Source organism: Anguilla anguilla, chromosome 10, assembly GCF_013347855.1.
Source record: "Anguilla anguilla isolate fAngAng1 chromosome 10, fAngAng1.pri, whole genome shotgun sequence".
NCBI lineage: Eukaryota > Metazoa > Chordata > Actinopteri > Anguilliformes > Anguillidae > Anguilla > Anguilla anguilla.
Genome location: NC_049210.1, coordinates 40,905,031 through 40,917,903, shown reverse-complemented (window position 1 = coordinate 40,917,903; position 12,873 = coordinate 40,905,031). Strand labels below are relative to the sequence as shown.

At 46.0% G+C, this 12,873-nt stretch overlaps 1 protein-coding gene across 5 annotated transcripts in view; it reads right to left on the bottom strand.

Moving 5' to 3' along the window:
* apba1a (amyloid beta (A4) precursor protein-binding, family A, member 1a) overlaps positions 1-7,900 on the bottom strand; it is a 64,105-nt gene extending 56,205 nt beyond the window's left edge. For 3 of the 5 annotated variants that reach the window (XM_035379648.1, XM_035379647.1, XM_035379651.1), the window contains exon 1: positions 7,585-7,900. The gene's annotated coding sequence lies outside the window, so the exon portion shown is untranslated. Of the gene's footprint in view, positions 1-6,016; positions 6,282-6,420; positions 6,957-7,584 lie in introns of those variants that run through there. The other 2 variants (XM_035379649.1, XM_035379650.1) reach the window with 2 other exon arrangements.
* Positions 7,901-12,873: the final 4,973 nt, after the last annotated feature.

Genomic DNA, 12,873 nt, shown 5'->3' with positions numbered 1-12,873 from the left:
CGGAGAGTGTTGGGGCGGGGCCAGCGGGTAACTGAGAACGTGACTATTAAAAAATGATCCTCCACCTCCAGCCAGCTGGCTTACCGGCAAACGCAATTAATCATTCCAGGCAATTAAGAGAGCGAGCGAGAGGGAGAGTGAGAGAGCGAGGGAGGAGATGAAGAGACATAAAGGGAGGGAGGAGGGAGAGGAGAGAGAAAGGATGAGACAAAGGGAGCGCGAGAGCGATAACAAGAGAGAACAAGAAGTGCTACACGGCAAAAAATACCTGATATGCTCTATCAGAACGACACGGATGACTGGGCTGGGCTGGGGGGGGACCTTGCCTCAGGTCACGAAAAAATAACGAAACGTCGCCCCATTTTAATCGTTGCCGTCGTTTAAATTTTCCAAAAAAGTCCTCCGGTTTCACCGGCACGGGCTGTCGGCCAGGAGCAGTCCTCTCCTTCCAATATCGGGCGAATTGGCAAAACACGACACTGCCCTCACATAAAACAGCGTTTTTGGCAAGATAGCGATTGGTGCTGCATTACCGATCATTACAACACTAACTGTAATATAACAAGGCCCCAGGGCACAGCCAAGACTGCTCTCATTTACATAATATGTACACACACATGTATCAGGGGGTTGTAGTTAATTGACCAATCAGATGGATGTATCAAACGATACCTCTGATTGGCCAAGCTCTATATTTTGACCACACATTTTTTCAAACCTACCCACAGTATACATAAACTGTATAAGTGAGATATTTTTAGGGCTAACTAGATTGTTGGGGCCGCAAGGATTAAAAAAGGGAAACCAGAATAGTTAACCCTTCTCCCTCAACACTGGTCACAAACTAAGTGGATTTGATTTCTGTGAAAGGGAGGTAGGTCCCTTGATTGTTTTAGCCTGGTACAGGAAACCGATGTAACAATGATTTTGTGTTTTGGTCTGAAGCCACAGATTAACCTGGATTATTCAACCATTCAGAAATCAGTTGAATAAATTAAACAACAACAAAACAAAATGTTAAAAATAAAAAAAGACTGAAGAGCCCTGCCAAGGACTCCATTTTTAAAAGAGAAGTCAGTCCTAATGGGATTTTTTAAAACCAAGTAAATAAAGGATAACCAACATAATAAAAACCTGTAGGGAGCTCTAACAAAAATCGAGGTATTCTGTCTCTTCTACAACCTCTTTGTTGGCCGATTTGCCCTCTGCCAGGTCATGGGGGGGGGGGGCTTAAATTGGGATGTTTTATCGGGCGTGACCGAGTCTTGAGGCGGGGGGGGGGGGACGGTGGGTAGTGCGGGCTGTCAGGGGCCTTTCTGGGGGGGGGGGGGCGCGGAGGGAGGGGGGTCAGAACCCTGCTCATTCAGGAGAGGTGCAGGATAGCAACAAACGGGTCACACCTCACGGCTTCACGGTCCCCAATGTGGGTGGAAATCACCGTGTCCTGTCAATCACTGATTTCCAGAATGCATCACTGATTTAATTGGGCCTAGCCAACATGGCTGCCTTTGCCCCCCTGCTCTTAACAGGCGTGCTAACAGGGTGGCTCTTTATCGGTGGTAGCGCAGTAGGCTTTTGGGACACATTTTCGTTGTGTCTGAATTAGGGCTATTGCCCTTTTTTAAACGGCTTTTTGAACACACCCTTTTTTCAAAACTTTTATCTTGTGGTTGTATCTGCAGTGGCGTACACCATTCCTGCAGTCTGGAGGACATGCCACAGCAACATCGAACCTCACACCAAAACGCTGCCTCCTGTACACCAATAAACTCAGATGAACTTAAAGAATACAAGTTCCCCTGATCTTTGCAGTGTTTTTCTCCGTTAGGAGTGCACAAGTCGATTCTGCGAGTGTGCCCTCCAGCTGCAAGAACAGATTAAACGGCGAGTGCTTCTACACAGAAAATTATTGAGTAAAAATCTTGCCGTTCCGAAAGAAATGTCATGTGGAATGACACGTCCGCTCAGGCGGAAAGGGCCGGGCTCGGCAAACACCTGGGAACCAAGACCCGCCAACAAGGGCCAGGGGAAGCCATCGACAAGCGAAGGGAGGGACGTGTCAAGGCAATGGCCAGAAAAGGAAAATCACAATAACTGCGAAACAAATGTTTTTAAGGTAAAATTTTTTTTAACACAATTCAATAAAAGTGATGTTTCCAGTTCCCTTATCTGCAGTGTTTGCGAGATGGCTAGGCAGTAGGCGCAGGTTTCCGAGAGACGGGAGGTGGGGGGGGAGGGGGGGGGGGGGCACTAAATTGCTTCCGTCAAACACCCCCGCGCAAACAACCTGTGGTCCGGGATCAGGAGAGGGGAGATTTGTTTTCTCCCGACAGGAGCCCTCTCACGCACGGGCTTCTGATTCGCGAGCCCTATCGATCCCCTCTCTGCCCACTCCGCCTCACGCATGCCAACCGCACCGGGCAGAAAAAAAACGCACGTGTTTACTAAACCATTTTTGGTCTCTGTGCAGACCAGGCTCAGCAAAAAAAACAAAAAAAAAACAGCTCAGGGTGAAGTCGACTCCTGATAGAGTACAGTTAACTCTGATACAGCACATTTTTTCTTCCTGCGGGGTAGGGGGTGCAAAGCAGAATAGGACGGATTTTCTTTTTAAGCTCCTGTACAATGTGTTGCGGGGGAGGGGGAGGGGGGGCTGGCCTGAACTCGCAGCACCCCTGTTTGTGCGAATGCAAATTTAACCCATTCAAGCGTATGATCACAAATATGCGATTAGAATGTTCTTAACTGAACATTCTAATGCTAATGTAACAATCGTTACTGGTGGATGAAAGCAATGGAGTTCTAGAACCCTGACTTAGAATTCTGAAAAAGCATTCCAAAAACCCTACTCTTCAAAGGGATAAAAGTGAAGGCCATGTTTACTCAGTATAAAACACTTTGACTAATCACAATAATGTACGAGACAAAACAGTGATATGAACAGGAAGTAGGCTGGCGAAGGTTGGCAGGCAGGGTCAATAAAACATGCTTTGGCTTCTCCTTTCTCCTTTGAGAGAAGAGGATGTCATTCGCATTTTCTCCTGAAATGTTTTTTTGAACTTCCTCAACCTGCAACTGCTGCATCATTTTATTATGCATGTGCATGCACACACATGCAAACATGCAACCAAGCACATACAGAGATAAATAAATACTCAAAAACAGAGATGCACATGTACACACGTGCAGGCACTGAATGTGTGCGAAGGCACAGGACCAACCCAAAAACCCCATCCAACCATTGTGGAGGCAGAGCCCTGAAGCCTAGCCACGCAGCCCCCCCTCGACCGCCCCCCCCCCCCAACTCTGTACTGGCGCCGGGGGGGGGGGGGGGGGGGGGGGGGGGGTCACAGACCCTAATTTCAGTGTGAAATTACTCATTGCTGCAGCCATGTTCCTGTCAGCGGCTGGAAATAACACCTCCCAAAAATAACAGCAGGCTCCGCGGCACCTGTGCGCACTGGCTAATCCCCGTTTCGCTGGGAAAGTGAGGGAAGACTCCGAGCATTTCACCTGCCCTGCCTGCCTCCCTCCCTCTCTCTCTGCAGGGAGTTCCACAGTAAATAAGGGCCCACAAAAAGTGTCACTGGGGTGTCAGGTTCTGCTCTTTAGTCTGTCTTTTTTTAAGAAAACCCACCACGGAGGGGGGGGGTACTGGTAATATCGTCATGATGCTGCTCACTTAAACTGTAATCGCCTCGACCCCGCCATTGAGGTTAGTGGCTCCTTACACCGGCAAAAAAAAAGAGAAAGGCAACTTTGACTAATTAAGTGCCACCAGATCTGGGAAAAAAAATCGAACGAGAAAACTGGCACAATGATCAAAATATATAACACTATCAACAAAAAAAAAACCTGCCGCAACTCAAAACTTATTCATGCGCTTGTGTGCTTTATAAACATATGCACAAGACGAATGTGTACCAATCAGAGTTTGGAACACCCTTTTGAACAAGCACCCCGCCCATGGCAGTTGTTGTTGCGGGAGGTGGGGGGTGAGGGGTTGGGAGTTCAAATCCACGCCAGGCTGACACAGGCTGAGGTCCAGAAATGGGAAATCGATTGTATCGCGCTCGGATTCCTCTAATTCAGCGGCGAGCACGTTCCAGGGGTTTTATACGTCACCCACGGCCACGCCCACTACACCCTTCTCCCAAATAGAGTTTCCTCCCATGTTTCCCCAGTTAGTTTCACCAGCAGACAACTCTGCACAGATACAGATCTCCTTTGTAGAATTTTCGTCTTTCCCCAGCCTTGATTTTCACACCCCCCTTCCCCCTTCCCCCCACCCCCACCCTGCCCCGCCACTTGACAATGTTATATTTACACAACCCTGCTGCAGATCTCATTTTCTACTGCTTTTCAATTCCGCAGCCGCTGCCAAAGGCATTTTGTGTGCAGCTGGGAGAACCTTGGACAGCCTTCATTACGGGACGGGAACGCTGCACCATAACTTTTTATTTTATTTTACTTTTTTTTTTTACAGTGGCTGGCTGGCTGCTTTGTAAAACCACAACCCAAGAGTCATTAATAAATCTTTTCATACCTTTTGAAAAAAAAAGCAGACAAATGCTCAGCCATCCTTTGTGTTAATGGTGTGCAGGAACACCGCAGAATACATGTCCTATCAGCAACACTGCACAAGAGATGTCCTATCAGCAACACTGCACAAGAGATGTCCTATCAGGAACACTGCAGAATACATGTCCTATCAGCAACACTGCAAAAGAGATGCCCTATCAGGAACACTGCACAAGAGATGCCCTATCAGGAACACGGCACAAGAGATGCCCTATCAGGAACACGGCACAAGAGATGAGCCATCAGAAACACCAAGCATCAGTAGAACAAAAACTAATTCACACTGCAAAAGCTATTTAGTGAAGAACGTTTCCTAAAATAAAAAAAATGAACCTTATATACTATATTGTTACTATTACAATACAATACTGTGTGTGTGTGTGTGCGTGTGTGTAATGACTGGATAGAGGTCTAGTCTATGACAATGCTATAATAAAAAATAAAATAAAAACTATTGATAATCCTGAAACAATAAAAAGAAGTCATAAATAACATGAATCTAATATAATATAGTCTTCTATATTATATTAGATTCACTTCTCACTTCGCCACTGATGCCATCGTGTTCCTGGCATAAACACACCAACTACGATTTAATAGCTAAAACTGGGCAGTGTTACTCATTTAGCCTTTCAGTTTTTCTGAGCTATGACAACGTTATTCCAATAAAGAAACTCCCACCCACCGCGTCTTACATAAAATGCAATGACACACATTTTTTAGCCAGGGATTATTGGGGTGACATGACCATGACCGAACACCAGTTAGCCCGTTTATCCAGGGGTTGAACATGGAGCACTGCAGGCGAAACGACCTGCGCGAGCCTGAGACCGAAACCATAGACCTAAAACACATCGCTGGGGCTTAGCGATGCCGGGTGATAAACTGTCACCATGACAACAACCACCCATTCCAAATGCAGCCTTTAGTTATGTCCCAATCGCGTGATCCCTTTGGGTCCCACTTTGGGGCCCCAACACACATCCCCACCCCCATACACACATACACAAACAAGTTACGCGATGTCTCTTCTCCAAACCACAGACAAGCGTTAGTACATTGTAGCCTAAAAGACGCACACATTTTTCGTTGGCCAGCACCATATGCCTAATCACTGAACTTGTAAATTAGAACAGGTAATGCACGTAGGAACAAAATGACAAAAACAAGTAATGATGCCATCTTTGGTAAGGACATATTCGCTGTACTGTCATAGTGACACAGCTCTGGTAACATAAATTGCTGAAGGCTATTGTTATCTGAAAGCCTTGGCTCGCTATGCCATAACATTCCATGAATTTATCAATACCGTCTCCATCATAAGCGAAAACTACACATAGCGAGCATCGACTCCTATGATCGACTGTAATGCTGATAAAACAACGCTCGTTCACCTATCTGCATCAAGTAAATCACGCCGCAAAGCATGTTTTACCTTCTTCTAGACCCCGCCACCTGTTCAGCGCTGTATCCGAGGTCTTACTGTACTGCGCCAAACCCAGACAGTGTAAACATATATATCACCAGCGCGCCGCGATGAGAACTGCCGGAGCTAATTCAATAAAGGCTTTACGGTGCTCATACTCTGAACATAGGCACACACGCACGTTTCGGGACAAAAAACTGCGCTCTTGTGTGTATAATCAATACAAAACACGCAATACCAGTACCGCTACTGTCTACCTGGTACGATCACATCTTTAATCTGGGCGTGGGGGAGGTGCAGCGTTGCAGAGGGAGAAATCCCCAGACTGAACTCACATAACAAGCCAAATTTTTCACGGAGAAGACCTGCGTTGCTGATAACAAATTAGATTAGTCATCGCGGATACAGCCTACCTGAAACGTCCTAAATCCAGGCTTTCCACATCTGTGACCAAGTGCCAGTAAGCTCTTTTCTTACACCTGCACACCTTCGGGCGTACCACAAGCTTCTATTGGGACAAGTATGTGGCTTGAAGATTTGATGGAGATGCTAACAGCGTAGATGCTTACAGCGCAAGCGTAGCCTACGCCACGGCCGCCATTCAACGGCGCATATAGCCTACTGTAGTGCACTATTATTTGGCAAAAACACAGGACGCGGTCCCCGTGGATCGCAGAGGCAGCTGCAACTGCAGCAACAACAGCTATCCTTCCCTCCCCAAACAAGCGCATCCCAATGAATGGTCACTTGTTACGGAGACAGGCTGCACATTTTCACACCGTTCCAACCCAGAAAAAAAAAAGAAGAAAGAAAATCGTCTGATCGGTTTCTTGCGGTTTATCGCATCCCGTGCAGCCAATTAATTTCGCTTCCTCACACACTCGTTTAGCATACCAAGTTCTCGAGTCCGTGTTTGGTTTTTGCCAAAAACTAGACTGACACTAGCCTACCATGATACTTATATTATAAGATTAATAACAGTGGATATTTTAAAAAATTCCAGTTCCACACAAAATAATCTCGTTCATGGTAATCATAAACCATATTTATGTGTTAGTGTGGAGACTAACTCCGCCCTATCTGAACTCCGTGGATAGGCTAGTTGATACATCCTGCCCGTAAATAAATTGTTCTAACCTGAACAGCCTGCTTCGTGATACCACTCGTACAACAGAGGATTCAATCCACTTTCTCATCTTTAGTGCGTAGTTATTACATGTGGAAGATACGGTGGGCGTAAGCGATTTCTCCGCTTTTCCATATAGCCAGGGACCACCCGGACAGTCCTTTGTTTTCATGCATGGTTTTGTAGCCTACTCCGGGTCATCTGGCTCGTTCGTGTTTACAAACTAAGTAACTAAAACCAATACGGCGACTACCAGTGGGCGACAGAAGAGGTTTGTATCCTAGGGTCCCCCCCTCCCCAATTTGTTGCAAAACGCAGCAGAAGCCAGTAGCTACAGACGAAACGGATCTTCATCCGCAAGCACGATTTCGCAGCGGCGCTCTTCATTTAAGCGAAGCGATGGTCCGTCGTCTCCTTCGGCAACGGAATTTCAAACCAAATATTTTCTTACCTTTGTCATCAGCCCGTGATTCTAGCCACAACCATCAAGTCCCGTTCAACCAGAGCGACTCCACCATCTTCCCGATTCTCCGGCAGCTGTCGGTCTGTGGAGCACCCGGCCCCTCCCTCTCCACCGTGACATCAGAACGGATTACAAACAATGCGAAAAGCATCCCTAAAAGCGCTAATAATTGTATCCAGTAATAGCACCAATGGAACCTATGCAACCAATTCTGAAAAAAAATCAGTGTATTTAAAAAACGTAACTTAAAATTAATTTTGTTGTTTCTCGTTCCACATTAGGTCTATCCATGTGTTCTATACCCCCCCCCCCCCCCCCCCCCCCCCCCCCCCCCCCCCCCCCCCCCAAAAAAAAAAAAAAACACACTTAAGGCTCTCTGCCTCTCACGTCGTCCAAAAAGAGGAACAGCTCTGGGGAAATGATCAGTGCTCTTTTTACACTAAATTTGGCTAACAAAGCGAAGTGAAATACAAACTATTGCGCAAACTGAATGCAAGAAAGAACACGACTAAGGCATTCAGCACGAGGCGCTACACTAGACATTATGATCTTTTAAAACTAAAGACTGCAAAAGCCGTCGTAGTGCTTGTCCTCAAATTTTTGGGACTGCTGACATTATAGAGGGAACTAATGAAAACCTCCAAAGGTTTCTCCTCAATTCTTAAAATCAATTCATAAAATTGCCTGTTCGTGTTAGGGTGAAACCTATAGATAATTGAACTACATGCATATTAAATGTATCATTTAAATAAATAAAAAATGCAACTAGTGGCAACAAATGAACGATAACATGATGCCATCAAATAATATTCCTTAATATTTACCTTAGGAATGTGCACGAGCTTAGAAAAGACTCAACAAGCAGGGGAACCATGGGGACCTCTACTGAATACTAATGGGATGGCATTTCCGTTATTAATGCCACCGCTTCATTGTTACCATCTTTTCATCTTTATATATGCATACATACCTACCGTTTCGCGAGTATTTTTTATAATTATACAATTTGCGGTTTCCGTGTGGTTCCATAACATTATAAGTGCGACATTCGAATAAGACAAGCAAAGTGAAACTAATATATCCAGGAAAGAAACCGAAAATCAAAACTTCTTAATGAGATTCTTAAGGAATAATTTGGGAAAGAGTCTGGCCGAGGTGAACGACAGAGTGAGAAATAGAGAGGGAGGGAGGGACGGAGGGAGATACAGATAAACTACAGAGACATACAGAGCAGAGGGAGAAAGCAAAGGGGAGTTGCACAGTAACATGTCCCCCGTTAATTCAACTCCAACAGAGTACAAATGAGTCCAATAGGACCCATATGTACTCAGGAAGAGCTGATTTAACACTGAACATTTTTACCGTGTGAGAGGGCGCTTGGGATAACTACCAGTAAGAAACATACACACACAAGACAGAGAACACACACGATTACTTAATCAGAGCTTTATTTTACTTGTTAGGCAGCTGGTATTTGACAAACTGTAAAGGTGAAAACGGTCTTAAAATTTATTACTCTATAAATAAATACATCATTAATTACAGATGAGATGTTGTGGATAAAACACAAAAAACTGCTGTATCTTCACACTAGATCTGAATAAATAAAAAAAATAAAAATACAACGTAATGTCTACGAGGAAAGACCCCACCAAAGCTACATATTTTAAAAGCTCGTTTGAACCTTCATAAAAAAGTTCTCTGCATAGATTTACAGTTCGTATCGTATTCTAGGACAGTGTGTATTCTACATCTATGGTATGCGCGACGGAATCCTCGCTCCTCGATGGTATTTGATGGGACACGCTTGAATTAATTCAACAATGTTCAAAGCATTTCTGTTTGCACCTGGAAAACAACCCAATACTGGAAAAATAAATAAAAATGACTTCGTTCTGATTAAAGACCACCTCCTCACAAAAAAAAAAAAAATGTATGTGCACATGTATGCATGTGTGTGTGTGCGTACATATGTATGCATGTAGGTATATATATGATTCACAAAAATAATCAAATAAAGTGGTTTTAATTATCTCTCCTATATGTTCTACACAAAGCATCTTATTGTTTTATGTGGAAGCACATGAAACACTAGTGACAGCACAGTGAGCTAGCTGCATTCAAATGAACGGACTAGATAAGACTGCGTCTGAATTGGGCCCTTCTGCCAGACCGTCTCGTCTGCGAATGCCTCTTCCTGAAGGTCAACACTGAGAGCCGGACTGAGTCAGCACCCAGGACCCTGAACACAGTTTCCCAGAGGCCTTTGCTGGAGTTCCTCTACCCGTTGGGTCTGTAAAATCCCATTCCGTGTGAGCTGCTAAATGAGTCCTGATCTGTATTTGACATCGCCCTATTTTTTAATTGGCCAATAATTCCTTTGTGAAAGAAATGTTTTTGTTGTGTTTGGGGGGTGGGGTGCATTTGTACTGTATAAACATACAAGTACAAAAAAGGTTAATCATATATATATATTTTTTTTTTCCTAAGAATCAGCTCTATAAACATTGACTACAGCTGCCCTGGGAAAAAAAAAAGAGTAGTTCTACATCTAGAACAGTTGAACTTGAAAGGCTAATTAATCATATTCAATTAAGCGGAATACAAATCTGTCCTGGTAATTTGTTTAATGGGCACAAACGAGGAAGAAATAAAAGTGGTGGCAGAACACATTCTGGAAGAGCGCAGAGTCAACAGAGGATGCTGCAGTGATGGGACAGGCCTGTGAAAACGATCATCCAAAAACGGAATTCATCATTCAAGTAACAGTTAATCAAACCCTGCTTCGACAAGAAACGGATGAGTCGCCGTAACCAGGGCAGCCAAACGCAAGCTGCCCCATAACCAGGGCAGCCAAACGCAAGCTGCCCCATAACCAGGGCAGCCAAACGCAAGCTGCCCCATAACCAGGGCAGCCAAACGCAAGCTGCCCCATAACCAGGGCAGCCAAACGCAAGCTGCCCCATAACCAGGGCAGCCAAACGCAAGCTGCCCCATAACCAGGGCAGCCAAACGCAAGCTGCCCCATAACCAGGGCAGCCAAACACAAGCTGCCCCATAACCAGGGCAGCCAAACGCAAGCTGCCCCATAACCAGGGCTGGGAAATGGAAGCTGCCCCATAACCAGGACAGCAAAAACGGAAGCTTCCCCATAACCAGGGCTGGAAAACGCAAATTGCCCAACACAGCGGCCCTTGTAACCAGGGCGGGGAAACACAAGCTGCCCGACACAGCGGCAGCTTCACAGCGCTAAACGCCAGCGCTCCTGTGCGCTCCTGACAGCGGGTGCAAACGCGCTCTCTCGACTGTGCTTAGTGTTACGGACGCTAACGAACGCCTGTGCCGAGGGCTGGCAGGCCTGTCACTGGTCACGTGGCCTCCTTGCGTAAGACATGTACGACAGCACCCTTCACTCCTAGCACCGCCTGTAATCCCGTTTCTTTGAGTTACGCGTCAGTTTGAGCCTTAATGTTCATCTGGTCAGTGAGCGCTGGTCTCATTACAATCACACAGCACAGTGAAAGAGACAGAAATGCCCGTAGGGATGAAAAGAAGAAAACGAGTGTGAGAAGAGAAGTGGAGAAGCATCAGAGGGCCCCGGGCCTGAGAGAGAGCCCTGCCCCGACCCCCCCCCCCCCGCTCTCCCAAACAGAGATCACCTCAGGTGGGGAGATGGAAGAGGAAAGAGAGGTCTCTCCACCATTTTAGAAAGGGTCACATGACCAGACAGGGCAGCACTGTGTGCGCGTGATACTTTACGCAATATGTCGTGTCCTGAGAAAGGTTATAAGGTCATTTTTTCCTGTGGCGTTTTACATTTCAGTGACTTCAAAAATATGTGCCAGCCACCCCTTCCGCACCCCTCCACCCCCCTTCCACCCCCCACCCCCGTTCAAAGTGACACGCGTTTGATTACACATTTAAGAAACAAATCAAAGCTTAATGTCCTGAAACCCGCTTATGAGACAACTAACTCAAAAAGGCCTGCACGCTAGGATAATGTACCATATGGTACTGCTAAACTGCCCCACTCATACTGATTAATCTTCATTACACAGAGTCACTTAGAATGCTAACGAACATACACAGTGTCGGTAGTGTACAGTCACCGCAGACATTGCAGAGTACTGCCAACTCAACAAGCTCCTAAACGCAGAAAGGGCTTGTTTTAGTTCAAGTTAAAACATTTTAGTCTTATTATATACAGATACAGGAAAAAAAAATAAACGTCTTAACACATTAGTGGGTGTGGCTGCCATTTCAGGAGTACCTACACGAGCACAGCAACCTCAAGGCCCTGCTTCCTCCTCATTTGTTCATAAAATGGCTGCCCCTCATCTTCAATAAATAGTCATCCAGCTATATACACGGTGGCGCCTAACATCGGCGAGCCTCGGTGCGACGGAGGGCAAGGTCCCCTGCGGCTCAAACGCACACGCTGACCTCACGACTGCAAATTCACTTCAGAGCAAGACGAGGAGAGAGACATTAACAGATGCATGTTCCTTTAAGTAACCCCCCCCCCCCACCCCTCTTCCCTCTGGCTCAGCTCAGAGCAAAATGCGACCCAAGGTGTCTGTTCTGGGCTCCTAATCAAGAAAACAAAGCATTTAAATATAAATTGCCTTGGCACGAGACGGGCCTCCCTCTCGAGGCTGTCGGGGTTCGAGCCACTGTGGCCCTGTGACTGGACGAGCGTGGGCTCGGGTCCAGGATCCCTCTCGGGCGGGACACCTACGCTGCTGCCCAAACCGATCAGTGAGAACTGCGAAATGGAGGCCGTCACCAAAGCTCTAAAGCCACACCCTTCCCTCCTTCCTTTGCCTGTCAAGCACCGAGAGGTAGAAGCACTAATAGAGCACTGACAGGTAGAAGCACTGACAGGTAGAAGCACTAATAGAATCACTGACAGGTAGAAGCACTAACAGAGCACTGACAGGTGGAAGCCCTGACAGGAAGAATCACTGACAGGTAGAAGCACTAGCAGAATCACTGACAGGTAGAAGCACTGACAGGTGGAAGCACTAATAGAGTGAAACTAGAGCGAATCCAGGTCTGACTCTGTCAGGAGCATCAGTTTGACCAGAAACAACCACCGCTAGGCTAACTCCCCACAGGTTTCACATAGAGACCTGAGAAAACCACCACTATGATGAATAAGAACGCCCCAAACTGATAATACGATGCTGTAACAAGAATGAGCACAAGGTAGCTTAGCACTTATTCTTTTTGAAAGCCAATGCTGGTGATAATCAGCATTACTACAGTAAGACCGCG